At 44.0% G+C, this 24,048-nt stretch overlaps 22 non-coding genes across 22 annotated transcripts; 11 read left to right on the top strand and 11 right to left on the bottom strand.

Annotated features, from left to right (window-relative positions):
- Positions 1 to 927: 927 nt before the first annotated feature.
- Positions 928 to 1,000, bottom strand: TRNAM-CAU (transfer RNA methionine (anticodon CAU)). The gene has a single exon. It is a non-coding gene; the product is annotated as a tRNA-Met (tRNA).
- Positions 1,001 to 1,675: 675 nt separating this feature from the next.
- Positions 1,676 to 1,747, top strand: TRNAA-AGC (transfer RNA alanine (anticodon AGC)). Its single transcript has one exon. It is a non-coding gene; the product is annotated as a tRNA-Ala (tRNA).
- Positions 1,748 to 3,066: 1,319 nt separating this feature from the next.
- On the bottom strand, positions 3,067 to 3,139 carry TRNAM-CAU (transfer RNA methionine (anticodon CAU)). Its single transcript has one exon. It is a non-coding gene; the product is annotated as a tRNA-Met (tRNA).
- Positions 3,140 to 3,814: 675 nt separating this feature from the next.
- On the top strand, positions 3,815 to 3,886 carry TRNAA-AGC (transfer RNA alanine (anticodon AGC)). Its single transcript has one exon. It is a non-coding gene; the product is annotated as a tRNA-Ala (tRNA).
- A 1,319-nt stretch (positions 3,887 to 5,205) lies between these two features.
- Positions 5,206 to 5,278, bottom strand: TRNAM-CAU (transfer RNA methionine (anticodon CAU)). The gene has a single exon. It is a non-coding gene; the product is annotated as a tRNA-Met (tRNA).
- Positions 5,279 to 5,953: 675 nt separating this feature from the next.
- Positions 5,954 to 6,025, top strand: TRNAA-AGC (transfer RNA alanine (anticodon AGC)). The gene has a single exon. It is a non-coding gene; the product is annotated as a tRNA-Ala (tRNA).
- Positions 6,026 to 7,344: 1,319 nt separating this feature from the next.
- On the bottom strand, positions 7,345 to 7,417 carry TRNAM-CAU (transfer RNA methionine (anticodon CAU)). Its single transcript has one exon. It is a non-coding gene; the product is annotated as a tRNA-Met (tRNA).
- A 675-nt stretch (positions 7,418 to 8,092) lies between these two features.
- TRNAA-AGC (transfer RNA alanine (anticodon AGC)) lies at positions 8,093 to 8,164 on the top strand. Its single transcript has one exon. It is a non-coding gene; the product is annotated as a tRNA-Ala (tRNA).
- Positions 8,165 to 9,484: 1,320 nt separating this feature from the next.
- TRNAM-CAU (transfer RNA methionine (anticodon CAU)) lies at positions 9,485 to 9,557 on the bottom strand. Its single transcript has one exon. It is a non-coding gene; the product is annotated as a tRNA-Met (tRNA).
- A 675-nt stretch (positions 9,558 to 10,232) lies between these two features.
- TRNAA-AGC (transfer RNA alanine (anticodon AGC)) lies at positions 10,233 to 10,304 on the top strand. The gene has a single exon. It is a non-coding gene; the product is annotated as a tRNA-Ala (tRNA).
- A 1,319-nt stretch (positions 10,305 to 11,623) lies between these two features.
- TRNAM-CAU (transfer RNA methionine (anticodon CAU)) lies at positions 11,624 to 11,696 on the bottom strand. Its single transcript has one exon. It is a non-coding gene; the product is annotated as a tRNA-Met (tRNA).
- Positions 11,697 to 12,371: 675 nt separating this feature from the next.
- On the top strand, positions 12,372 to 12,443 carry TRNAA-AGC (transfer RNA alanine (anticodon AGC)). The gene has a single exon. It is a non-coding gene; the product is annotated as a tRNA-Ala (tRNA).
- A 1,319-nt stretch (positions 12,444 to 13,762) lies between these two features.
- On the bottom strand, positions 13,763 to 13,835 carry TRNAM-CAU (transfer RNA methionine (anticodon CAU)). Its single transcript has one exon. It is a non-coding gene; the product is annotated as a tRNA-Met (tRNA).
- Positions 13,836 to 14,510: 675 nt separating this feature from the next.
- On the top strand, positions 14,511 to 14,582 carry TRNAA-AGC (transfer RNA alanine (anticodon AGC)). The gene has a single exon. It is a non-coding gene; the product is annotated as a tRNA-Ala (tRNA).
- A 1,320-nt stretch (positions 14,583 to 15,902) lies between these two features.
- On the bottom strand, positions 15,903 to 15,975 carry TRNAM-CAU (transfer RNA methionine (anticodon CAU)). Its single transcript has one exon. It is a non-coding gene; the product is annotated as a tRNA-Met (tRNA).
- Positions 15,976 to 16,650: 675 nt separating this feature from the next.
- TRNAA-AGC (transfer RNA alanine (anticodon AGC)) lies at positions 16,651 to 16,722 on the top strand. The gene has a single exon. It is a non-coding gene; the product is annotated as a tRNA-Ala (tRNA).
- A 1,319-nt stretch (positions 16,723 to 18,041) lies between these two features.
- TRNAM-CAU (transfer RNA methionine (anticodon CAU)) lies at positions 18,042 to 18,114 on the bottom strand. The gene has a single exon. It is a non-coding gene; the product is annotated as a tRNA-Met (tRNA).
- A 675-nt stretch (positions 18,115 to 18,789) lies between these two features.
- Positions 18,790 to 18,861, top strand: TRNAA-AGC (transfer RNA alanine (anticodon AGC)). Its single transcript has one exon. It is a non-coding gene; the product is annotated as a tRNA-Ala (tRNA).
- Positions 18,862 to 20,180: 1,319 nt separating this feature from the next.
- TRNAM-CAU (transfer RNA methionine (anticodon CAU)) lies at positions 20,181 to 20,253 on the bottom strand. The gene has a single exon. It is a non-coding gene; the product is annotated as a tRNA-Met (tRNA).
- A 674-nt stretch (positions 20,254 to 20,927) lies between these two features.
- On the top strand, positions 20,928 to 20,999 carry TRNAA-AGC (transfer RNA alanine (anticodon AGC)). The gene has a single exon. It is a non-coding gene; the product is annotated as a tRNA-Ala (tRNA).
- A 1,319-nt stretch (positions 21,000 to 22,318) lies between these two features.
- Positions 22,319 to 22,391, bottom strand: TRNAM-CAU (transfer RNA methionine (anticodon CAU)). Its single transcript has one exon. It is a non-coding gene; the product is annotated as a tRNA-Met (tRNA).
- A 675-nt stretch (positions 22,392 to 23,066) lies between these two features.
- On the top strand, positions 23,067 to 23,138 carry TRNAA-AGC (transfer RNA alanine (anticodon AGC)). The gene has a single exon. It is a non-coding gene; the product is annotated as a tRNA-Ala (tRNA).
- The last annotated feature ends 910 nt before the right edge of the window (positions 23,139 to 24,048 follow it).

Below are 24,048 nucleotides of genomic sequence, written 5' to 3'. Positions count from 1 at the left end.
GTTCTTCATGCTCCGTACGGAGTAATGACTCTCCTAACTTTCTGTCCTTTCCTTCATGTTCCCATGCTGTCATCCTTTTGCCAGAAATGCTTCCAAAGGGCTGTGGATTCCTCGGCCCCATGCCCATTCAGGAAAACTCCTTTCTGTAGGATGTCTAATTCTAGGTCTCCTGCTTTCCTTCACGCCAGCACAGCACATTCAGGTAGGTAAGCAGTCCCCCTTTATGGTGATAAGATGTAGCTGAGAATGCACTCTAGGAAGTGGCAATTTGTAGAGCAAGCTGCAGGTCATATTCATGATTTTCAAGATTAGACTGCAGTACTCCCACCCCACTCCCGCCGCAACCATTATTGAAAGAAAGATGAATGCAGCATGGAAAGCTGTACTGCCCAATCCTCCGATAGCTCAGTTGGGAGAGCGGAGGACTGTAGTGGAGAAACAGAAATCCTTAGGTCGCTGGTTCAAATCCGGCTCGGAGGAGTTTCCCCTTTTTTGTTTTCCATAGCTGCTTTCTCTCTTGTTAAAACATTATGTGCCCCTCTGATTGAGAAACATTTCCCTAGCTCCAAATAAATGCTAGGACAGAAGGGTAGACTTCTTCTGCTTTCCAATGAAATTGACCACATAGTCATTTCTGAGGGATGTTGGAAGAGAAGTAAACAAGGACCTGCAGATCAGAATTCATTCCAAAGCCTTGACTAAATATATGAAGGCACTTGGAAGACTTCCAGTTTCATTGTACCAAGGTAGATGTTTCGGCAGCCGACCCAGCTAAAACTCACCTACAATGGGAGTGGCCATGGAAATGAAAGAGGGAATCTACAAAGACACCAACTCCTTAAAACTGAGCAAGATGCGATGTGGAGTAATAGTTTACAGATTTGGAGAAAATCTGAGATGTTTCTCTTGACAAAAGAAACACTGCAATGCCCTCTCTGAGGATCGAACTCAGGACCTTCAGATTATGAGACTGACGCGCTGCCTACTGCGCTAAGAAGGCTGCTCGAAACCGCTAACAAATGCGTCTACACACCATGAAGAGGGAAGGTAGCAAAAATGCTGTTCTCATGTTGGAATATCAATACAGTACGGTTGCCTCGCTGGATTAAAATCGTCTGCAGTTATAATGGTCAGAAGACTGCTCTTTCCCAGTGATTAAACCCACACCCCATACATTTAGCCATGCAAAAGAAATCAGGGCATACCATTCACCTCTCTAAGAAAGATCGTGCCATTTTTTCCCCCACATAACTGAGAATGAAATGGACTAAAACCCAGAATTAACATGCCGCCCCTAGCCGTAGATGCATCTAGATCTCAACGCTTTACATGCTAATGTAACATAGCTGTGTGTCCTGCAAAAAAGAGCAGGGGTACCTTAAGTCATCTCACAAGATGTGGAAGCGGCACTCAACCATATCCTTCTTTGATGTATCCTGAACCAGTTGCCTTGAATACTCTGGCTTTTTTCGATTGCATCTAGCTGTTGTGTGTGGGGAATTATTCATTCTAGAGTCAACCTTATTCCATAAAAAACGGTGCTAGAAAATCCAGCTGTAAGTCATGTGGAATTCCACACCTGACGCTTCCCATTCCAGTGTCATATGTGGTGAATGTACGTTCAATAGAATTCCAGCTTTCCATGTGTGGAGCAAGACCACCCTCTACAGGATGTGGGGATGTAGCTCAGTGGTAGAGCGCATGCTTAGCATGTATGAGGCCCCGGGTTCAATCCCCGGCATCTCCAGCTTTTCGCCATGCTAATCTTGCCGTTTGACAGATAGCTATGCTGGCATCATGACTAACGAAGTGAGATGTCATGCAGCTGGTGCCAGAACCCCACTTTCTTCGCCTTGCAAAACCTTTTGAAATGGGGCTATCTCATTTCCCGTGTTTATAGAAAAAAATAATCTTGCTTCCATAAGAAACCAAAGTGGAGATTTATCTTGGCATTCTTAGTATAGAAAACGGGCACAGCTGTCTTGGTCATTTATTTGAATTCTTCCTCTAAACCAGAGACTCTTACCAGAAGGTTTAAGAAAAACAGAATGTTTTCTTCATCCTAATCACTTCTGAATGGTCCATTAATCTACTGGTTTTGCTTTTCCAGTTCCTTTCACAGAAGCATTAAAAATGCATGTTCTTCATGCTCCGTACGGAGTAATGACTCTCCTAACTTTCTGTCCTTTCCTTCATGTTCCCATGCTGTCATCCTTTTGCCAGAAATGCTTCCAAAGGGCTGTGGATTCCTCGGCCCCATGCCCATTCAGGAAAACTCCTTTCTGTAGGATGTCTAATTCTAGGTCCCCTGCTTTCCTTCACGCCAGCACAGCACATTCAGGTAGGTAAGCAGTCCCCCTTTATGGTGATAAGATGTAGCTGAGAATGCACTCTAGGAAGTGGCAATTTGTAGAGCAAGCTGCAGGTCATATTCATGATTTTCAAGATTAGACTGCAGTACTCCCACCCCACTCCCGCCGCAACCATTATTGAAAGAAAGATGAATGCAGCATGGAAAGCTGTACTGCCCAATCCTCCGATAGCTCAGTTGGGAGAGCGGAGGACTGTAGTGGAGAAACAGAAATCCTTAGGTCGCTGGTTCAAATCCGGCTCGGAGGAGTTTCCCCTTTTTTGTTTTCCATAGCTGCTTTCTCTCTTGTTAAAACATTATGTGCCCCTCTGATTGAGAAACATTTCCCTAGCTCCAAATAAATGCTAGGACAGAAGGGTAGACTTCTTCTGCTTTCCAATGAAATTGACCACATAGTCATTTCTGAGGGATGTTGGAAGAGAAGTAAACAAGGACCTGCAGATCAGAATTCATTCCAAAGCCTTGACTAAATATATGAAGGCACTTGGAAGACTTCCAGTTTCATTGTACCAAGGTAGATGTTTCGGCAGCCGACCCAGCTAAAACTCACCTACAATGGGAGTGGCCATGGAAATGAAAGAGGGAATCTACAAAGACACCAACTCCTTAAAACTGAGCAAGATGCGATGTGGAGTAATAGTTTACAGATTTGGAGAAAATCTGAGATGTTTCTCTTGACAAAAGAAACACTGCAATGCCCTCTCTGAGGATCGAACTCAGGACCTTCAGATTATGAGACTGACGCGCTGCCTACTGCGCTAAGAAGGCTGCTCGAAACCGCTAACAAATGCGTCTACACACCATGAAGAGGGAAGGTAGCAAAAATGCTGTTCTCATGTTGGAATATCAATACAGTACGGTTGCCTCGCTGGATTAAAATCGTCTGCAGTTATAATGGTCAGAAGACTGCTCTTTCCCAGTGATTAAACCCACACCCCATACATTTAGCCATGCAAAAGAAATCAGGGCATACCATTCACCTCTCTAAGAAAGATCGTGCCATTTTTTCCCCCACATAACTGAGAATGAAATGGACTAAAACCCAGAATTAACATGCCGCCCCTAGCCGTAGATGCATCTAGATCTCAACGCTTTACATGCTAATGTAACATAGCTGTGTGTCCTGCAAAAAAGAGCAGGGGTACCTTAAGTCATCTCACAAGATGTGGAAGCGGCACTCAACCATATCCTTCTTTGATGTATCCTGAACCAGTTGCCTTGAATACTCTGGCTTTTTTCGATTGCATCTAGCTGTTGTGTGTGGGGAATTATTCATTCTAGAGTCAACCTTATTCCATAAAAAACGGTGCTAGAAAATCCAGCTGTAAGTCATGTGGAATTCCACACCTGACGCTTCCCATTCCAGTGTCATATGTGGTGAATGTACGTTCAATAGAATTCCAGCTTTCCATGTGTGGAGCAAGACCACCCTCTACAGGATGTGGGGATGTAGCTCAGTGGTAGAGCGCATGCTTAGCATGTATGAGGCCCCGGGTTCAATCCCCGGCATCTCCAGCTTTTCGCCATGCTAATCTTGCCGTTTGACAGATAGCTATGCTGGCATCATGACTAACGAAGTGAGATGTCATGCAGCTGGTGCCAGAACCCCACTTTCTTCGCCTTGCAAAACCTTTTGAAATGGGGCTATCTCATTTCCCGTGTTTATAGAAAAAAATAATCTTGCTTCCATAAGAAACCAAAGTGGAGATTTATCTTGGCATTCTTAGTATAGAAAACGGGCACAGCTGTCTTGGTCATTTATTTGAATTCTTCCTCTAAACCAGAGACTCTTACCAGAAGGTTTAAGAAAAACAGAATGTTTTCTTCATCCTAATCACTTCTGAATGGTCCATTAATCTACTGGTTTTGCTTTTCCAGTTCCTTTCACAGAAGCATTAAAAATGCATGTTCTTCATGCTCCGTACGGAGTAATGACTCTCCTAACTTTCTGTCCTTTCCTTCATGTTCCCATGCTGTCATCCTTTTGCCAGAAATGCTTCCAAAGGGCTGTGGATTCCTCGGCCCCATGCCCATTCAGGAAAACTCCTTTCTGTAGGATGTCTAATTCTAGGTCCCCTGCTTTCCTTCACGCCAGCACAGCACATTCAGGTAGGTAAGCAGTCCCCCTTTATGGTGATAAGATGTAGCTGAGAATGCACTCTAGGAAGTGGCAATTTGTAGAGCAAGCTGCAGGTCATATTCATGATTTTCAAGATTAGACTGCAGTACTCCCACCCCACTCCCGCCGCAACCATTATTGAAAGAAAGATGAATGCAGCATGGAAAGCTGTACTGCCCAATCCTCCGATAGCTCAGTTGGGAGAGCGGAGGACTGTAGTGGAGAAACAGAAATCCTTAGGTCGCTGGTTCAAATCCGGCTCGGAGGAGTTTCCCCTTTTTTGTTTTCCATAGCTGCTTTCTCTCTTGTTAAAACATTATGTGCCCCTCTGATTGAGAAACATTTCCCTAGCTCCAAATAAATGCTAGGACAGAAGGGTAGACTTCTTCTGCTTTCCAATGAAATTGACCACATAGTCATTTCTGAGGGATGTTGGAAGAGAAGTAAACAAGGACCTGCAGATCAGAATTCATTCCAAAGCCTTGACTAAATATATGAAGGCACTTGGAAGACTTCCAGTTTCATTGTACCAAGGTAGATGTTTCGGCAGCCGACCCAGCTAAAACTCACCTACAATGGGAGTGGCCATGGAAATGAAAGAGGGAATCTACAAAGACACCAACTCCTTAAAACTGAGCAAGATGCGATGTGGAGTAATAGTTTACAGATTTGGAGAAAATCTGAGATGTTTCTCTTGACAAAAGAAACACTGCAATGCCCTCTCTGAGGATCGAACTCAGGACCTTCAGATTATGAGACTGACGCGCTGCCTACTGCGCTAAGAAGGCTGCTCGAAACCGCTAACAAATGCGTCTACACACCATGAAGAGGGAAGGTAGCAAAAATGCTGTTCTCATGTTGGAATATCAATACAGTACGGTTGCCTCGCTGGATTAAAATCGTCTGCAGTTATAATGGTCAGAAGACTGCTCTTTCCCAGTGATTAAACCCACACCCCATACATTTAGCCATGCAAAAGAAATCAGGGCATACCATTCACCTCTCTAAGAAAGATCGTGCCATTTTTTCCCCCACATAACTGAGAATGAAATGGACTAAAACCCAGAATTAACATGCCGCCCCTAGCCGTAGATGCATCTAGATCTCAACGCTTTACATGCTAATGTAACATAGCTGTGTGTCCTGCAAAAAAGAGCAGGGGTACCTTAAGTCATCTCACAAGATGTGGAAGCGGCACTCAACCATATCCTTCTTTGATGTATCCTGAACCAGTTGCCTTGAATACTCTGGCTTTTTTCGATTGCATCTAGCTGTTGTGTGTGGGGAATTATTCATTCTAGAGTCAACCTTATTCCATAAAAAACGGTGCTAGAAAATCCAGCTGTAAGTCATGTGGAATTCCACACCTGACGCTTCCCATTCCAGTGTCATATGTGGTGAATGTACGTTCAATAGAATTCCAGCTTTCCATGTGTGGAGCAAGACCACCCTCTACAGGATGTGGGGATGTAGCTCAGTGGTAGAGCGCATGCTTAGCATGTATGAGGCCCCGGGTTCAATCCCCGGCATCTCCAGCTTTTCGCCATGCTAATCTTGCCTTTTGACAGATAGCTAGGCTGGCATCATGACTAACGAAGTGAGATGTCATGCAGCTGGTGCCAGAACCCCACTTTCTTCGCCTTGCAAAACCTTTTGAAATGGGGCTATCTCATTTCCCGTGTTTATAGAAAAAAATAATCTTGCTTCCATAAGAAACCAAAGTGGAGATTTATCTTGGCATTCTTAGTATAGAAAACGGGCACAGCTGTCTTGGTCATTTATTTGAATTCTTCCTCTAAACCAGAGACTCTTACCAGAAGGTTTAAGAAAAACAGAATGTTTTCTTCATCCTAATCACTTCTGAATGGTCCATTAATCTACTGGTTTTGCTTTTCCAGTTCCTTTCACAGAAGCATTAAAAATGCATGTTCTTCATGCTCCGTACGGAGTAATGACTCTCCTAACTTTCTGTCCTTTCCTTCATGTTCCCATGCTGTCATCCTTTTGCCAGAAATGCTTCCAAAGGGCTGTGGATTCCTCGGCCCCATGCCCTTTCAGGAAAACTCCTTTCTGTAGGATGTCTAATTCTAGGTCCCCTGCTTTCCTTCACGCCAGCACAGCACATTCAGGTAGGTAAGCAGTCCCCCTTTATGGTGATAAGATGTAGCTGAGAATGCACTCTAGGAAGTGGCAATTTGTAGAGCAAGCTGCAGGTCATATTCATGATTTTCAAGATTAGACTGCAGTACTCCCACCCCACTCCCGCCGCAACCATTATTGAAAGAAAGATGAATGCAGCATGGAAAGCTGTACTGCCCAATCCTCCGATAGCTCAGTTGGGAGAGCGGAGGACTGTAGTGGAGAAACAGAAATCCTTAGGTCGCTGGTTCAAATCCGGCTCGGAGGAGTTTCCCCTTTTTTGTTTTCCATAGCTGCTTTCTCTCTTGTTAAAACATTATGTGCCCCTCTGATTGAGAAACATTTCCCTAGCTCCAAATAAATGCTAGGACAGAAGGGTAGACTTCTTCTGCTTTCCAATGAAATTGACCACATAGTCATTTCTGAGGGATGTTGGAAGAGAAGTAAACAAGGACCTGCAGATCAGAATTCATTCCAAAGCCTTGACTAAATATATGAAGGCACTTGGAAGACTTCCAGTTTCATTGTACCAAGGTAGATGTTTCGGCAGCCGACCCAGCTAAAACTCACCTACAATGAGAGTGGCCATGGAAATGAAAGAGGGAATCTACAAAGACACCAACTCCTTAAAACTGAGCAAGATGTGATGTGGAGTAATAGTTTACAGATTTGGAGAAAATCTGAGATGTTTCTCTTGACAAAAGAAACACTGCAATGCCCTCTCTGAGGATCGAACTCAGGACCTTCAGATTATGAGACTGACGCGCTGCCTACTGCGCTAAGAAGGCTGCTCGAAACCGCTAACAAATGCGTCTACACACCATGAAGAGGGAAGGTAGCAAAAATGCTGTTCTCATGTTGGAATATCAATACAGTACGGTTGCCTCGCTGGATTAAAATCGTCTGCAGTTATAATGGTCAGAAGACTGCTCTTTCCCAGTGATTAAACCCACACCCCATACATTTAGCCATGCAAAAGAAATCAGGGCATACCATTCACCTCTCTAAGAAAGATCGTGCCATTTTTTCCCCCACATAACTGAGAATGAAATGGACTAAAACCCAGAATTAACATGCCGCCCCTAGCCGTAGATGCATCTAGATCTCAACGCTTTACATGCTAATGTAACATAGCTGTGTGTCCTGCAAAAAAGAGCAGGGGTACCTTAAGTCATCTCACAAGATGTGGAAGCGGCACTCAACCATATCCTTCTTTGATGTATCCTGAACCAGTTGCCTTGAATACTCTGGCTTTTTTCGATTGCATCTAGCTGTTGTGTGTGGGGAATTATTCATTCTAGAGTCAACCTTATTCCATAAAAAACGGTGCTAGAAAATCCAGCTGTAAGTCATGTGGAATTCCACACCTGACGCTTCCCATTCCAGTGTCATATGTGGTGAATGTACGTTCAATAGAATTCCAGCTTTCCATGTGTGGAGCAAGACCACCCTCTACAGGATGTGGGGATGTAGCTCAGTGGTAGAGCGCATGCTTAGCATGTATGAGGCCCCGGGTTCAATCCCCGGCATCTCCAGCTTTTCGCCATGCTAATCTTGCCGTTTGACAGATAGCTATGCTGGCATCATGACTAACGAAGTGAGATGTCATGCAGCTGGTGCCAGAACCCCACTTTCTTCGCCTTGCAAAACCTTTTGAAATGGGGCTATCTCATTTCCCGTGTTTATAGAAAAAAATAATCTTGCTTCCATAAGAAACCAAAGTGGAGATTTATCTTGGCATTCTTAGTATAGAAAACGGGCACAGCTGTCTTGGGTCATTTATTTGAATTCTTCCTCTAAACCAGAGACTCTTACCAGAAGGTTTAAGAAAAACAGAATGTTTTCTTCATCCTAATCACTTCTGAATGGTCCATTAATCTACTGGTTTTGCTTTTCCAGTTCCTTTCACAGAAGCATTAAAAATGCATGTTCTTCATGCTCCGTACGGAGTAATGACTCTCCTAACTTTCTGTCCTTTCCTTCATGTTCCCATGCTGTCATCCTTTTGCCAGAAATGCTTCCAAAGGGCTGTGGATTCCTCGGCCCCATGCCCTTTCAGGAAAACTCCTTTCTGTAGGATGTCTAATTCTAGGTCCCCTGCTTTCCTTCACGCCAGCACAGCACATTCAGGTAGGTAAGCAGTCCCCCTTTATGGTGATAAGATGTAGCTGAGAATGCACTCTAGGAAGTGGCAATTTGTAGAGCAAGCTGCAGGTCATATTCATGATTTTCAAGATTAGACTGCAGTACTCCCACCCCACTCCCGCCGCAACCATTATTGAAAGAAAGATGAATGCAGCATGGAAAGCTGTACTGCCCAATCCTCCGATAGCTCAGTTGGGAGAGCGGAGGACTGTAGTGGAGAAACAGAAATCCTTAGGTCGCTGGTTCAAATCCGGCTCGGAGGAGTTTCCCCTTTTTTGTTTTCCATAGCTGCTTTCTCTCTTGTTAAAACATTATGTGCCCCTCTGATTGAGAAACATTTCCCTAGCTCCAAATAAATGCTAGGACAGAAGGGTAGACTTCTTCTGCTTTCCAATGAAATTGACCACATAGTCATTTCTGAGGGATGTTGGAAGAGAAGTAAACAAGGACCTGCAGATCAGAATTCATTCCAAAGCCTTGACTAAATATATGAAGGCACTTGGAAGACTTCCAGTTTCATTGTACCAAGGTAGATGTTTCGGCAGCCGACCCAGCTAAAACTCACCTACAATGAGAGTGGCCATGGAAATGAAAGAGGGAATCTACAAAGACACCAACTCCTTAAAACTGAGCAAGATGCGATGTGGAGTAATAGTTTACAGATTTGGAGAAAATCTGAGATGTTTCTCTTGACAAAAGAAACACTGCAATGCCCTCTCTGAGGATCGAACTCAGGACCTTCAGATTATGAGACTGACGCGCTGCCTACTGCGCTAAGAAGGCTGCTCGAAACCGCTAACAAATGCGTCTACACACCATGAAGAGGGAAGGTAGCAAAAATGCTGTTCTCATGTTGGAATATCAATACAGTACGGTTGCCTCGCTGGATTAAAATCGTCTGCAGTTATAATGGTCAGAAGACTGCTCTTTCCCAGTGATTAAACCCACACCCCATACATTTAGCCATGCAAAAGAAATCAGGGCATACCATTCACCTCTCTAAGAAAGATCGTGCCATTTTTTCCCCCACATAACTGAGAATGAAATGGACTAAAACCCAGAATTAACATGCCGCCCCTAGCCGTAGATGCATCTAGATCTCAACGCTTTACATGCTAATGTAACATAGCTGTGTGTCCTGCAAAAAAGAGCAGGGGTACCTTAAGTCATCTCACAAGATGTGGAAGCGGCACTCAACCATATCCTTCTTTGATGTATCCTGAACCAGTTGCCTTGAATACTCTGGCTTTTTTCGATTGCATCTAGCTGTTGTGTGTGGGGAATTATTCATTCTAGAGTCAACCTTATTCCATAAAAAACGGTGCTAGAAAATCCAGCTGTAAGTCATGTGGAATTCCACACCTGACGCTTCCCATTCCAGTGTCATATGTGGTGAATGTACGTTCAATAGAATTCCAGCTTTCCATGTGTGGAGCAAGACCACCCTCTACAGGATGTGGGGATGTAGCTCAGTGGTAGAGCGCATGCTTAGCATGTATGAGGCCCCGGGTTCAATCCCCGGCATCTCCAGCTTTTCGCCATGCTAATCTTGCCTTTTGACAGATAGCTAGGCTGGCATCATGACTAACGAAGTGAGATGTCATGCAGCTGGTGCCAGAACCCCACTTTCTTCGCCTTGCAAAACCTTTTGAAATGGGGCTATCTCATTTCCCGTGTTTATAGAAAAAAATAATCTTGCTTCCATAAGAAACCAAAGTGGAGATTTATCTTGGCATTCTTAGTATAGAAAACGGGCACAGCTGTCTTGGTCATTTATTTGAATTCTTCCTCTAAACCAGAGACTCTTACCAGAAGGTTTAAGAAAAACAGAATGTTTTCTTCATCCTAATCACTTCTGAATGGTCCATTAATCTACTGGTTTTGCTTTTCCAGTTCCTTTCACAGAAGCATTAAAAATGCATGTTCTTCATGCTCCGTACGGAGTAATGACTCTCCTAACTTTCTGTCCTTTCCTTCATGTTCCCATGCTGTCATCCTTTTGCCAGAAATGCTTCCAAAGGGCTGTGGATTCCTCGGCCCCATGCCCTTTCAGGAAAACTCCTTTCTGTAGGATGTCTAATTCTAGGTCCCCTGCTTTCCTTCACGCCAGCACAGCACATTCAGGTAGGTAAGCAGTCCCCCTTTATGGTGATAAGATGTAGCTGAGAATGCACTCTAGGAAGTGGCAATTTGTAGAGCAAGCTGCAGGTCATATTCATGATTTTCAAGATTAGACTGCAGTACTCCCACCCCACTCCCGCCGCAACCATTATTGAAAGAAAGATGAATGCAGCATGGAAAGCTGTACTGCCCAATCCTCCGATAGCTCAGTTGGGAGAGCGGAGGACTGTAGTGGAGAAACAGAAATCCTTAGGTCGCTGGTTCAAATCCGGCTCGGAGGAGTTTCCCCTTTTTTGTTTTCCATAGCTGCTTTCTCTCTTGTTAAAACATTATGTGCCCCTCTGATTGAGAAACATTTCCCTAGCTCCAAATAAATGCTAGGACAGAAGGGTAGACTTCTTCTGCTTTCCAATGAAATTGACCACATAGTCATTTCTGAGGGATGTTGGAAGAGAAGTAAACAAGGACCTGCAGATCAGAATTCATTCCAAAGCCTTGACTAAATATATGAAGGCACTTGGAAGACTTCCAGTTTCATTGTACCAAGGTAGATGTTTCGGCAGCCGACCCAGCTAAAACTCACCTACAATGGGAGTGGCCATGGAAATGAAAGAGGGAATCTACAAAGACACCAACTCCTTAAAACTGAGCAAGATGCGATGTGGAGTAATAGTTTACAGATTTGGAGAAAATCTGAGATGTTTCTCTTGACAAAAGAAACACTGCAATGCCCTCTCTGAGGATCGAACTCAGGACCTTCAGATTATGAGACTGACGCGCTGCCTACTGCGCTAAGAAGGCTGCTCGAAACCGCTAACAAATGCGTCTACACACCATGAAGAGGGAAGGTAGCAAAAATGCTGTTCTCATGTTGGAATATCAATACAGTACGGTTGCCTCGCTGGATTAAAATCGTCTGCAGTTATAATGGTCAGAAGACTGCTCTTTCCCAGTGATTAAACCCACACCCCATACATTTAGCCATGCAAAAGAAATCAGGGCATACCATTCACCTCTCTAAGAAAGATCGTGCCATTTTTTCCCCCACATAACTGAGAATGAAATGGACTAAAACCCAGAATTAACATGCCGCCCCTAGCCGTAGATGCATCTAGATCTCAACGCTTTACATGCTAATGTAACATAGCTGTGTGTCCTGCAAAAAAGAGCAGGGGTACCTTAAGTCATCTCACAAGATGTGGAAGCGGCACTCAACCATATCCTTCTTTGATGTATCCTGAACCAGTTGCCTTGAATACTCTGGCTTTTTTCGATTGCATCTAGCTGTTGTGTGTGGGGAATTATTCATTCTAGAGTCAACCTTATTCCATAAAAAACGGTGCTAGAAAATCCAGCTGTAAGTCATGTGGAATTCCACACCTGACGCTTCCCATTCCAGTGTCATATGTGGTGAATGTACGTTCAATAGAATTCCAGCTTTCCATGTGTGGAGCAAGACCACCCTCTACAGGATGTGGGGATGTAGCTCAGTGGTAGAGCGCATGCTTAGCATGTATGAGGCCCCGGGTTCAATCCCCGGCATCTCCAGCTTTTCGCCATGCTAATCTTGCCTTTTGACAGATAGCTAGGCTGGCATCATGACTAACGAAGTGAGATGTCATGCAGCTGGTGCCAGAACCCCACTTTCTTCGCCTTGCAAAACCTTTTGAAATGGGGCTATCTCATTTCCCGTGTTTATAGAAAAAAATAATCTTGCTTCCATAAGAAACCAAAGTGGAGATTTATCTTGGCATTCTTAGTATAGAAAACGGGCACAGCTGTCTTGGTCATTTATTTGAATTCTTCCTCTAAACCAGAGACTCTTACCAGAAGGTTTAAGAAAAACAGAATGTTTTCTTCATCCTAATCACTTCTGAATGGTCCATTAATCTACTGGTTTTGCTTTTCCAGTTCCTTTCACAGAAGCATTAAAAATGCATGTTCTTCATGCTCCGTACGGAGTAATGACTCTCCTAACTTTCTGTCCTTTCCTTCATGTTCCCATGCTGTCATCCTTTTGCCAGAAATGCTTCCAAAGGGCTGTGGATTCCTCGGCCCCATGCCCTTTCAGGAAAACTCCTTTCTGTAGGATGTCTAATTCTAGGTCCCCTGCTTTCCTTCACGCCAGCACAGCACATTCAGGTAGGTAAGCAGTCCCCCTTTATGGTGATAAGATGTAGCTGAGAATGCACTCTAGGAAGTGGCAATTTGTAGAGCAAGCTGCAGGTCATATTCATGATTTTCAAGATTAGACTGCAGTACTCCCACCCCACTCCCGCCGCAACCATTATTGAAAGAAAGATGAATGCAGCATGGAAAGCTGTACTGCCCAATCCTCCGATAGCTCAGTTGGGAGAGCGGAGGACTGTAGTGGAGAAACAGAAATCCTTAGGTCGCTGGTTCAAATCCGGCTCGGAGGAGTTTCCCCTTTTTTGTTTTCCATAGCTGCTTTCTCTCTTGTTAAAACATTATGTGCCCCTCTGATTGAGAAACATTTCCCTAGCTCCAAATAAATGCTAGGACAGAAGGGTAGACTTCTTCTGCTTTCCAATGAAATTGACCACATAGTCATTTCTGAGGGATGTTGGAAGAGAAGTAAACAAGGACCTGCAGATCAGAATTCATTCCAAAGCCTTGACTAAATATATGAAGGCACTTGGAAGACTTCCAGTTTCATTGTACCAAGGTAGATGTTTCGGCAGCCGACCCAGCTAAAACTCACCTACAATGAGAGTGGCCATGGAAATGAAAGAGGGAATCTACAAAGACACCAACTCCTTAAAACTGAGCAAGATGTGATGTGGAGTAATAGTTTACAGATTTGGAGAAAATCTGAGATGTTTCTCTTGACAAAAGAAACACTGCAATGCCCTCTCTGAGGATCGAACTCAGGACCTTCAGATTATGAGACTGACGCGCTGCCTACTGCGCTAAGAAGGCTGCTCGAAACCGCTAACAAATGCGTCTACACACCATGAAGAGGGAAGGTAGCAAAAATGCTGTTCTCATGTTGGAATATCAATACAGTACGGTTGCCTCGCTGGATTAAAATCGTCTGCAGTTATAATGGTCAGAAGACTGCTCTTTCCCAGTGATTAAACCCACACCCCATACATTTAGCCATGCAAAAGAAATCAGGGCATACCATTCACCTCTCTAAGAAAGATCGTGCCATTTTTTCCCCCACATAACTGAGAATGAAATGGACTAAAACCCAGAATTAACATGCCGCCCCTAGCCGTAGATGCATCTAGATCTCAACGCTTTACATGCTAATGTAACATAGCTGTGTGTCCTGCAAAAAAGAGCAGGGGTACCTTAAGTCATCTCACAAGATGTGGAAGCGGCACTCAACCATATCCTTCTTTGATGTATCCTGAACCAGTTGCCTTGAATACTCTGGCTTTTTTCGATTGCATCTAGCTGTTGTGTGTGGGGAATTATTCATTCTAGAGTCAACCTTATTCCATAAAAAACGGTGCTAGAAAATCCAGCTGTAAGTCATGTGGAATTCCACACCTGACGCTTCCCATTCCAGTGTCATATGTGGTGAATGTACGTTCAATAGAATTCCAGCTTTCCATGTGTGGAGCAAGACCACCCTCTACAGGATGTGGGGATGTAGCTCAGTGGTAGAGCGCATGCTTAGCATGTATGAGGCCCCGGGTTCAATCCCCGGCATCTCCAGCTTTTCGCCATGCTAATCTTGCCGTTTGACAGATAGCTATGCTGGCATCATGACTAACGAAGTGAGATGTCATGCAGCTGGTGCCAGAACCCCACTTTCTTCGCCTTGCAAAACCTTTTGAAATGGGGCTATCTCATTTCCCGTGTTTATAGAAAAAAATAATCTTGCTTCCATAAGAAACCAAAGTGGAGATTTATCTTGGCATTCTTAGTATAGAAAACGGGCACAGCTGTCTTGGGTCATTTATTTGAATTCTTCCTCTAAACCAGAGACTCTTACCAGAAGGTTTAAGAAAAACAGAATGTTTTCTTCATCCTAATCACTTCTGAATGGTCCATTAATCTACTGGTTTTGCTTTTCCAGTTCCTTTCACAGAAGCATTAAAAATGCATGTTCTTCATGCTCCGTACGGAGTAATGACTCTCCTAACTTTCTGTCCTTTCCTTCATGTTCCCATGCTGTCATCCTTTTGCCAGAAATGCTTCCAAAGGGCTGTGGATTCCTCGGCCCCATGCCCTTTCAGGAAAACTCCTTTCTGTAGGATGTCTAATTCTAGGTCCCCTGCTTTCCTTCACGCCAGCACAGCACATTCAGGTAGGTAAGCAGTCCCCCTTTATGGTGATAAGATGTAGCTGAGAATGCACTCTAGGAAGTGGCAATTTGTAGAGCAAGCTGCAGGTCATATTCATGATTTTCAAGATTAGACTGCAGTACTCCCACCCCACTCCCGCCGCAACCATTATTGAAAGAAAGATGAATGCAGCATGGAAAGCTGTACTGCCCAATCCTCCGATAGCTCAGTTGGGAGAGCGGAGGACTGTAGTGGAGAAACAGAAATCCTTAGGTCGCTGGTTCAAATCCGGCTCGGAGGAGTTTCCCCTTTTTTGTTTTCCATAGCTGCTTTCTCTCTTGTTAAAACATTATGTGCCCCTCTGATTGAGAAACATTTCCCTAGCTCCAAATAAATGCTAGGACAGAAGGGTAGACTTCTTCTGCTTTCCAATGAAATTGACCACATAGTCATTTCTGAGGGATGTTGGAAGAGAAGTAAACAAGGACCTGCAGATCAGAATTCATTCCAAAGCCTTGACTAAATATATGAAGGCACTTGGAAGACTTCCAGTTTCATTGTACCAAGGTAGATGTTTCGGCAGCCGACCCAGCTAAAACTCACCTACAATGAGAGTGGCCATGGAAATGAAAGAGGGAATCTACAAAGACACCAACTCCTTAAAACTGAGCAAGATGCGATGTGGAGTAATAGTTTACAGATTTGGAGAAAATCTGAGATGTTTCTCTTGACAAAAGAAACACTGCAATGCCCTCTCTGAGGATCGAACTCAGGACCTTCAGATTATGAGACTGACGCGCTGCCTACTGCGCTAAGAAGGCTGCTCGAAACCGCTAACAAATGCGTCTACACACCATGAAGAGGGAAGGTAGCAAAAATGCTGTTCTCATGTTGGAATATCAATACAGTACGGTTGCCTCGCTGGATTAAAATCGTCTGCAGTTATAATGGTCAGAAGACTGCTCTTTCCCAGTGATTAAACCCACACCCCATACATTTAGCCATGCAAAAGAAATCAGGGCATACCATTCACCTCTCTAAGAAAGATCGTGCCATTTTTTCCCCCACATAACTGAGAATGAAATGGACTAAAACCCAGAATTAACATGCCGCCCCTAGCCGTAGATGCATCTAGATCTCAACGCTTTACATGCTAATGTAACATAGCTGTGTGTCCTGCAAAAAAGAGCAGGGGTACCTTAAGTCATCTCACAAGATGTGGAAGCGGCACTCAACCATATCCTTCTTTGATGTATCCTGAACCAGTTGCCTTGAATACTCTGGCTTTTTTCGATTGCATCTAGCTGTTGTGTGTGGGGAATTATTCATTCTAGAGTCAACCTTATTCCATAAAAAACGGTGCTAGAAAATCCAGCTGTAAGTCATGTGGAATTCCACACCTGACGCTTCCCATTCCAGTGTCATATGTGGTGAATGTACGTTCAATAGAATTCCAGCTTTCCATGTGTGGAGCAAGACCACCCTCTACAGGATGTGGGGATGTAGCTCAGTGGTAGAGCGCATGCTTAGCATGTATGAGGCCCCGGGTTCAATCCCCGGCATCTCCAGCTTTTCGCCATGCTAATCTTGCCTTTTGACAGATAGCTAGGCTGGCATCATGACTAACGAAGTGAGATGTCATGCAGCTGGTGCCAGAACCCCACTTTCTTCGCCTTGCAAAACCTTTTGAAATGGGGCTATCTCATTTCCCGTGTTTATAGAAAAAAATAATCTTGCTTCCATAAGAAACCAAAGTGGAGATTTATCTTGGCATTCTTAGTATAGAAAACGGGCACAGCTGTCTTGGTCATTTATTTGAATTCTTCCTCTAAACCAGAGACTCTTACCAGAAGGTTTAAGAAAAACAGAATGTTTTCTTCATCCTAATCACTTCTGAATGGTCCATTAATCTACTGGTTTTGCTTTTCCAGTTCCTTTCACAGAAGCATTAAAAATGCATGTTCTTCATGCTCCGTACGGAGTAATGACTCTCCTAACTTTCTGTCCTTTCCTTCATGTTCCCATGCTGTCATCCTTTTGCCAGAAATGCTTCCAAAGGGCTGTGGATTCCTCGGCCCCATGCCCTTTCAGGAAAACTCCTTTCTGTAGGATGTCTAATTCTAGGTCCCCTGCTTTCCTTCACGCCAGCACAGCACATTCAGGTAGGTAAGCAGTCCCCCTTTATGGTGATAAGATGTAGCTGAGAATGCACTCTAGGAAGTGGCAATTTGTAGAGCAAGCTGCAGGTCATATTCATGATTTTCAAGATTAGACTGCAGTACTCCCACCCCACTCCCGCCGCAACCATTATTGAAAGAAAGATGAATGCAGCATGGAAAGCTGTACTGCCCAATCCTCCGATAGCTCAGTTGGGAGAGCGGAGGACTGTAGTGGAGAAACAGAAATCCTTAGGTCGCTGGTTCAAATCCGGCTCGGAGGAGTTTCCCCTTTTTTGTTTTCCATAGCTGCTTTCTCTCTTGTTAAAACATTATGTGCCCCTCTGATTGAGAAACATTTCCCTAGCTCCAAATAAATGCTAGGACAGAAGGGTAGACTTCTTCTGCTTTCCAATGAAATTGACCACATAGTCATTTCTGAGGGATGTTGGAAGAGAAGTAAACAAGGACCTGCAGATCAGAATTCATTCCAAAGCCTTGACTAAATATATGAAGGCACTTGGAAGACTTCCAGTTTCATTGTACCAAGGTAGATGTTTCGGCAGCCGACCCAGCTAAAACTCACCTACAATGAGAGTGGCCATGGAAATGAAAGAGGGAATCTACAAAGACACCAACTCCTTAAAACTGAGCAAGATGCGATGTGGAGTAATAGTTTACAGATTTGGAGAAAATCTGAGATGTTTCTCTTGACAAAAGAAACACTGCAATGCCCTCTCTGAGGATCGAACTCAGGACCTTCAGATTATGAGACTGACGCGCTGCCTACTGCGCTAAGAAGGCTGCTCGAAACCGCTAACAAATGCGTCTACACACCATGAAGAGGGAAGGTAGCAAAAATGCTGTTCTCATGTTGGAATATCAATACAGTACGGTTGCCTCGCTGGATTAAAATCGTCTGCAGTTATAATGGTCAGAAGACTGCTCTTTCCCAGTGATTAAACCCACACCCCATACATTTAGCCATGCAAAAGAAATCAGGGCATACCATTCACCTCTCTAAGAAAGATCGTGCCATTTTTTCCCCCACATAACTGAGAATGAAATGGACTAAAACCCAGAATTAACATGCCGCCCCTAGCCGTAGATGCATCTAGATCTCAACGCTTTACATGCTAATGTAACATAGCTGTGTGTCCTGCAAAAAAGAGCAGGGGTACCTTAAGTCATCTCACAAGATGTGGAAGCGGCACTCAACCATATCCTTCTTTGATGTATCCTGAACCAGTTGCCTTGAATACTCTGGCTTTTTTCGATTGCATCTAGCTGTTGTGTGTGGGGAATTATTCATTCTAGAGTCAACCTTATTCCATAAAAAACGGTGCTAGAAAATCCAGCTGTAAGTCATGTGGAATTCCACACCTGACGCTTCCCATTCCAGTGTCATATGTGGTGAATGTACGTTCAATAGAATTCCAGCTTTCCATGTGTGGAGCAAGACCACCCTCTACAGGATGTGGGGATGTAGCTCAGTGGTAGAGCGCATGCTTAGCATGTATGAGGCCCCGGGTTCAATCCCCGGCATCTCCAGCTTTTCGCCATGCTAATCTTGCCTTTTGACAGATAGCTAGGCTGGCATCATGACTAACGAAGTGAGATGTCATGCAGCTGGTGCCAGAACCCCACTTTCTTCGCCTTGCAAAACCTTTTGAAATGGGGCTATCTCATTTCCCGTGTTTATAGAAAAAAATAATCTTGCTTCCATAAGAAACCAAAGTGGAGATTTATCTTGGCATTCTTAGTATAGAAAACGGGCACAGCTGTCTTGGTCATTTATTTGAATTCTTCCTCTAAACCAGAGACTCTTACCAGAAGGTTTAAGAAAAACAGAATGTTTTCTTCATCCTAATCACTTCTGAATGGTCCATTAATCTACTGGTTTTGCTTTTCCAGTTCCTTTCACAGAAGCATTAAAAATGCATGTTCTTCATGCTCCGTACGGAGTAATGACTCTCCTAACTTTCTGTCCTTTCCTTCATGTTCCCATGCTGTCATCCTTTTGCCAGAAATGCTTCCAAAGGGCTGTGGATTCCTCGGCCCCATGCCCTTTCAGGAAAACTCCTTTCTGTAGGATGTCTAATTCTAGGTCCCCTGCTTTCCTTCACGCCAGCACAGCACATTCAGGTAGGTAAGCAGTCCCCCTTTATGGTGATAAGATGTAGCTGAGAATGCACTCTAGGAAGTGGCAATTTGTAGAGCAAGCTGCAGGTCATATTCATGATTTTCAAGATTAGACTGCAGTACTCCCACCCCACTCCCGCCGCAACCATTATTGAAAGAAAGATGAATGCAGCATGGAAAGCTGTACTGCCCAATCCTCCGATAGCTCAGTTGGGAGAGCGGAGGACTGTAGTGGAGAAACAGAAATCCTTAGGTCGCTGGTTCAAATCCGGCTCGGAGGAGTTTCCCCTTTTTTGTTTTCCATAGCTGCTTTCTCTCTTGTTAAAACATTATGTGCCCCTCTGATTGAGAAACATTTCCCTAGCTCCAAATAAATGCTAGGACAGAAGGGTAGACTTCTTCTGCTTTCCAATGAAATTGACCACATAGTCATTTCTGAGGGATGTTGGAAGAGAAGTAAACAAGGACCTGCAGATCAGAATTCATTCCAAAGCCTTGACTAAATATATGAAGGCACTTGGAAGACTTCCAGTTTCATTGTACCAAGGTAGATGTTTCGGCAGCCGACCCAGCTAAAACTCACCTACAATGAGAGTGGCCATGGAAATGAAAGAGGGAATCTACAAAGACACCAACTCCTTAAAACTGAGCAAGATGTGATGTGGAGTAATAGTTTACAGATTTGGAGAAAATCTGAGATGTTTCTCTTGACAAAAGAAACACTGCAATGCCCTCTCTGAGGATCGAACTCAGGACCTTCAGATTATGAGACTGACGCGCTGCCTACTGCGCTAAGAAGGCTGCTCGAAACCGCTAACAAATGCGTCTACACACCATGAAGAGGGAAGGTAGCAAAAATGCTGTTCTCATGTTGGAATATCAATACAGTACGGTTGCCTCGCTGGATTAAAATCGTCTGCAGTTATAATGGTCAGAAGACTGCTCTTTCCCAGTGATTAAACCCACACCCCATACATTTAGCCATGCAAAAGAAATCAGGGCATACCATTCACCTCTCTAAGAAAGATCGTGCCATTTTTTCCCCCACATAACTGAGAATGAAATGGACTAAAACCCAGAATTAACATGCCGCCCCTAGCCGTAGATGCATCTAGATCTCAACGCTTTACATGCTAATGTAACATAGCTGTGTGTCCTGCAAAAAAGAGCAGGGGTACCTTAAGTCATCTCACAAGATGTGGAAGCGGCACTCAACCATATCCTTCTTTGATGTATCCTGAACCAGTTGCCTTGAAACTCTGGCTTTTTTCGATTGCATCTAGCTGTTGTGTGTGGGGAATTATTCATTCTAGAGTCAACCTTATTCCATAAAAAACGGTGCTAGAAAATCCAGCTGTAAGTCATGTGGAATTCCACACCTGACGCTTCCCATTCCAGTGTCATATGTGGTGAATGTACGTTCAATAGAATTCCAGCTTTCCATGTGTGGAGCAAGACCACCCTCTACAGGATGTGGGGATGTAGCTCAGTGGTAGAGCGCATGCTTAGCATGTATGAGGCCCCGGGTTCAATCCCCGGCATCTCCAGCTTTTCGCCATGCTAATCTTGCCTTTTGACAGATAGCTAGGCTGGCATCATGACTAACGAAGTGAGATGTCATGCAGCTGGTGCCAGAACCCCACTTTCTTCGCCTTGCAAAACCTTTTGAAATGGGGCTATCTCATTTCCCGTGTTTATAGAAAAAAATAATCTTGCTTCCATAAGAAACCAAAGTGGAGATTTATCTTGGCATTCTTAGTATAGAAAACGGGCACAGCTGTCTTGGTCATTTATTTGAATTCTTCCTCTAAACCAGAGACTCTTACCAGAAGGTTTAAGAAAAACAGAATGTTTTCTTCATCCTAATCACTTCTGAATGGTCCATTAATCTACTGGTTTTGCTTTTCCAGTTCCTTTCACACAAGCATTAAAAATGCATGTTCTTCATGCTCCGTACGGAGTAATGACTCTCCTAACTTTCTGTCCTTTCCTTCATGTTCCCATGCTGTCATCCTTTTGCCAGAAATGCTTCCAAAGGGCTGTGGATTCCTCGGCCCCATGCCCTTTCAGGAAAACTCCTTTCTGTAGGATGTCTAATTCTAGGTCCCCTGCTTTCCTTCACGCCAGCACAGCACATTCAGGTAGGTAAGCAGTCCCCCTTTATGGTGATAAGATGTAGCTGAGAATGCACTCTAGGAAGTGGCAATTTGTAGAGCAAGCTGCAGGTCATATTCATGATTTTCAAGATTAGACTGCAGTACTCCCACCCCACTCCCGCCGCAACCATTATTGAAAGAAAGATGAATGCAGCATGGAAAGCTGTACTGCCCAATCCTCCGATAGCTCAGTTGGGAGAGCGGAGGACTGTAGTGGAGAAACAGAAATCCTTAGGTCGCTGGTTCAAATCCGGCTCGGAGGAGTTTCCCCTTTTTTGTTTTCCATAGCTGCTTTCTCTCTTGTTAAAACATTATGTGCCCCTCTGATTGAGAAACATTTCCCTAGCTCCAAATAAATGCTAGGACAGAAGGGTAGACTTCTTCTGCTTTCCAATGAAATTGACCACATAGTCATTTCTGAGGGATGTTGGAAGAGAAGTAAACAAGGACCTGCAGATCAGAATTCATTCCAAAGCCTTGACTAAATATATGAAGGCACTTGGAAGACTTCCAGTTTCATTGTACCAAGGTAGATGTTTCGGCAGCCGACCCAGCTAAAACTCACCTACAATGAGAGTGGCCATGGAAATGAAAGAGGGAATCTACAAAGACACCAACTCCTTAAAACTGAGCAAGATGCGATGTGGAGTAATAGTTTACAGATTTGGAGAAAATCTGAGATGTTTCTCTTGACAAAAGAAACACTGCAATGCCCTCTCTGAGGATCGAACTCAGGACCTTCAGATTATGAGACTGACGCGCTGCCTACTGCGCTAAGAAGGCTGCTCGAAACCGCTAACAAATGCGTCTACACACCATGAAGAGGGAAGGTAGCAAAAATGCTGTTCTCATGTTGGAATATCAATACAGTACGGTTGCCTCGCTGGATTAAAATCGTCTGCAGTTATAATGGTCAGAAGACTGCTCTTTCCCAGTGATTAAACCCACACCCCATACATTTAGCCATGCAAAAGAAATCAGGGCATACCATTCACCTCTCTAAGAAAGATCGTGCCATTTTTTCCCCCACATAACTGAGAATGAAATGGACTAAAACCCAGAATTAACATGCCGCCCCTAGCCGTAGATGCATCTAGATCTCAACGCTTTACATGCTAATGTAACATAGCTGTGTGTCCTGCAAAAAAGAGCAGGGGTACCTTAAGTCATCTCACAAGATGTGGAAGCGGCACTCAACCATATCCTTCTTTGATGTATCCTGAACCAGTTGCCTTGAATACTCTGGCTTTTTTCGATTGCATCTAGCTGTTGTGTGTGGGGAATTATTCATTCTAGAGTCAACCTTATTCCATAAAAAACGGTGCTAGAAAATCCAGCTGTAAGTCATGTGGAATTCCACACCTGACGCTTCCCATTCCAGTGTCATATGTGGTGAATGTACGTTCAATAGAATTCCAGCTTTCCATGTGTGGAGCAAGACCACCCTCTACAGGATGTGGGGATGTAGCTCAGTGGTAGAGCGCATGCTTAGCATGTATGAGGCCCCGGGTTCAATCCCCGGCATCTCCAGCTTTTCGCCATGCTAATCTTGCCTTTTGACAGATAGCTAGGCTGGCATCATGACTAACGAAGTGAGATGTCATGCAGCTGGTGCCAGAACCCCACTTTCTTCGCCTTGCAAAACCTTTTGAAATGGGGCTATCTCATTTCCCGTGTTTATAGAAAAAAATAATCTTGCTTCCATAAGAAACCAAAGTGGAGATTTATCTTGGCATTCTTAGTATAGAAAACGGGCACAGCTGTCTTGGTCATTTATTTGAATTCTTCCTCTAAACCAGAGACTCTTACCAGAAGGTTTAAGAAAAACAGAATGTTTTCTTCATCCTAATCACTTCTGAATGGTCCATTAATCTACTGGTTTTGCTTTTCCAGTTCCTTTCACAGAAGCATTAAAAATGCATGTTCTTCATGCTCCGTACGGAGTAATGACTCTCCTAACTTTCTGTCCTTTCCTTCATGTTCCCATGCTGTCATCCTTTTGCCAGAAATGCTTCCAAAGGGCTGTGGATTCCTCGGCCCCATGCCCATTCAGGAAAACTCCTTTCTGTAGGATGTCTAATTCTAGGTCCCCTGCTTTCCTTCACGCCAGCACAGCACATTCAGGTAGGTAAGCAGTCCCCCTTTATGGTGATAAGATGTAGCTGAGAATGCACTCTAGGAAGTGGCAATTTGTAGAGCAAGCTGCAGGTCATATTCATGATTTTCAAGATTAGACTGCAGTACTCCCACCCCACTCCCGCCGCAACCATTATTGAAAGAAAGATGAATGCAGCATGGAAAGCTGTACTGCCCAATCCTCCGATAGCTCAGTTGGGAGAGCGGAGGACTGTAGTGGAGAAACAGAAATCCTTAGGTCGCTGGTTCAAATCCGGCTCGGAGGAGTTTCCCCTTTTTTGTTTTCCATAGCTGCTTTCTCTCT

Source organism: Pleurodeles waltl, unplaced genomic scaffold (genome assembly GCF_031143425.1).
Source record: "Pleurodeles waltl isolate 20211129_DDA unplaced genomic scaffold, aPleWal1.hap1.20221129 scaffold_162, whole genome shotgun sequence".
Classification (NCBI taxonomy): domain Eukaryota; kingdom Metazoa; phylum Chordata; class Amphibia; order Caudata; family Salamandridae; genus Pleurodeles; species Pleurodeles waltl.
The sequence above is the reverse complement of the archived record's forward strand: the minus strand, read 5'-3'. Positions and strand labels throughout refer to the sequence as shown.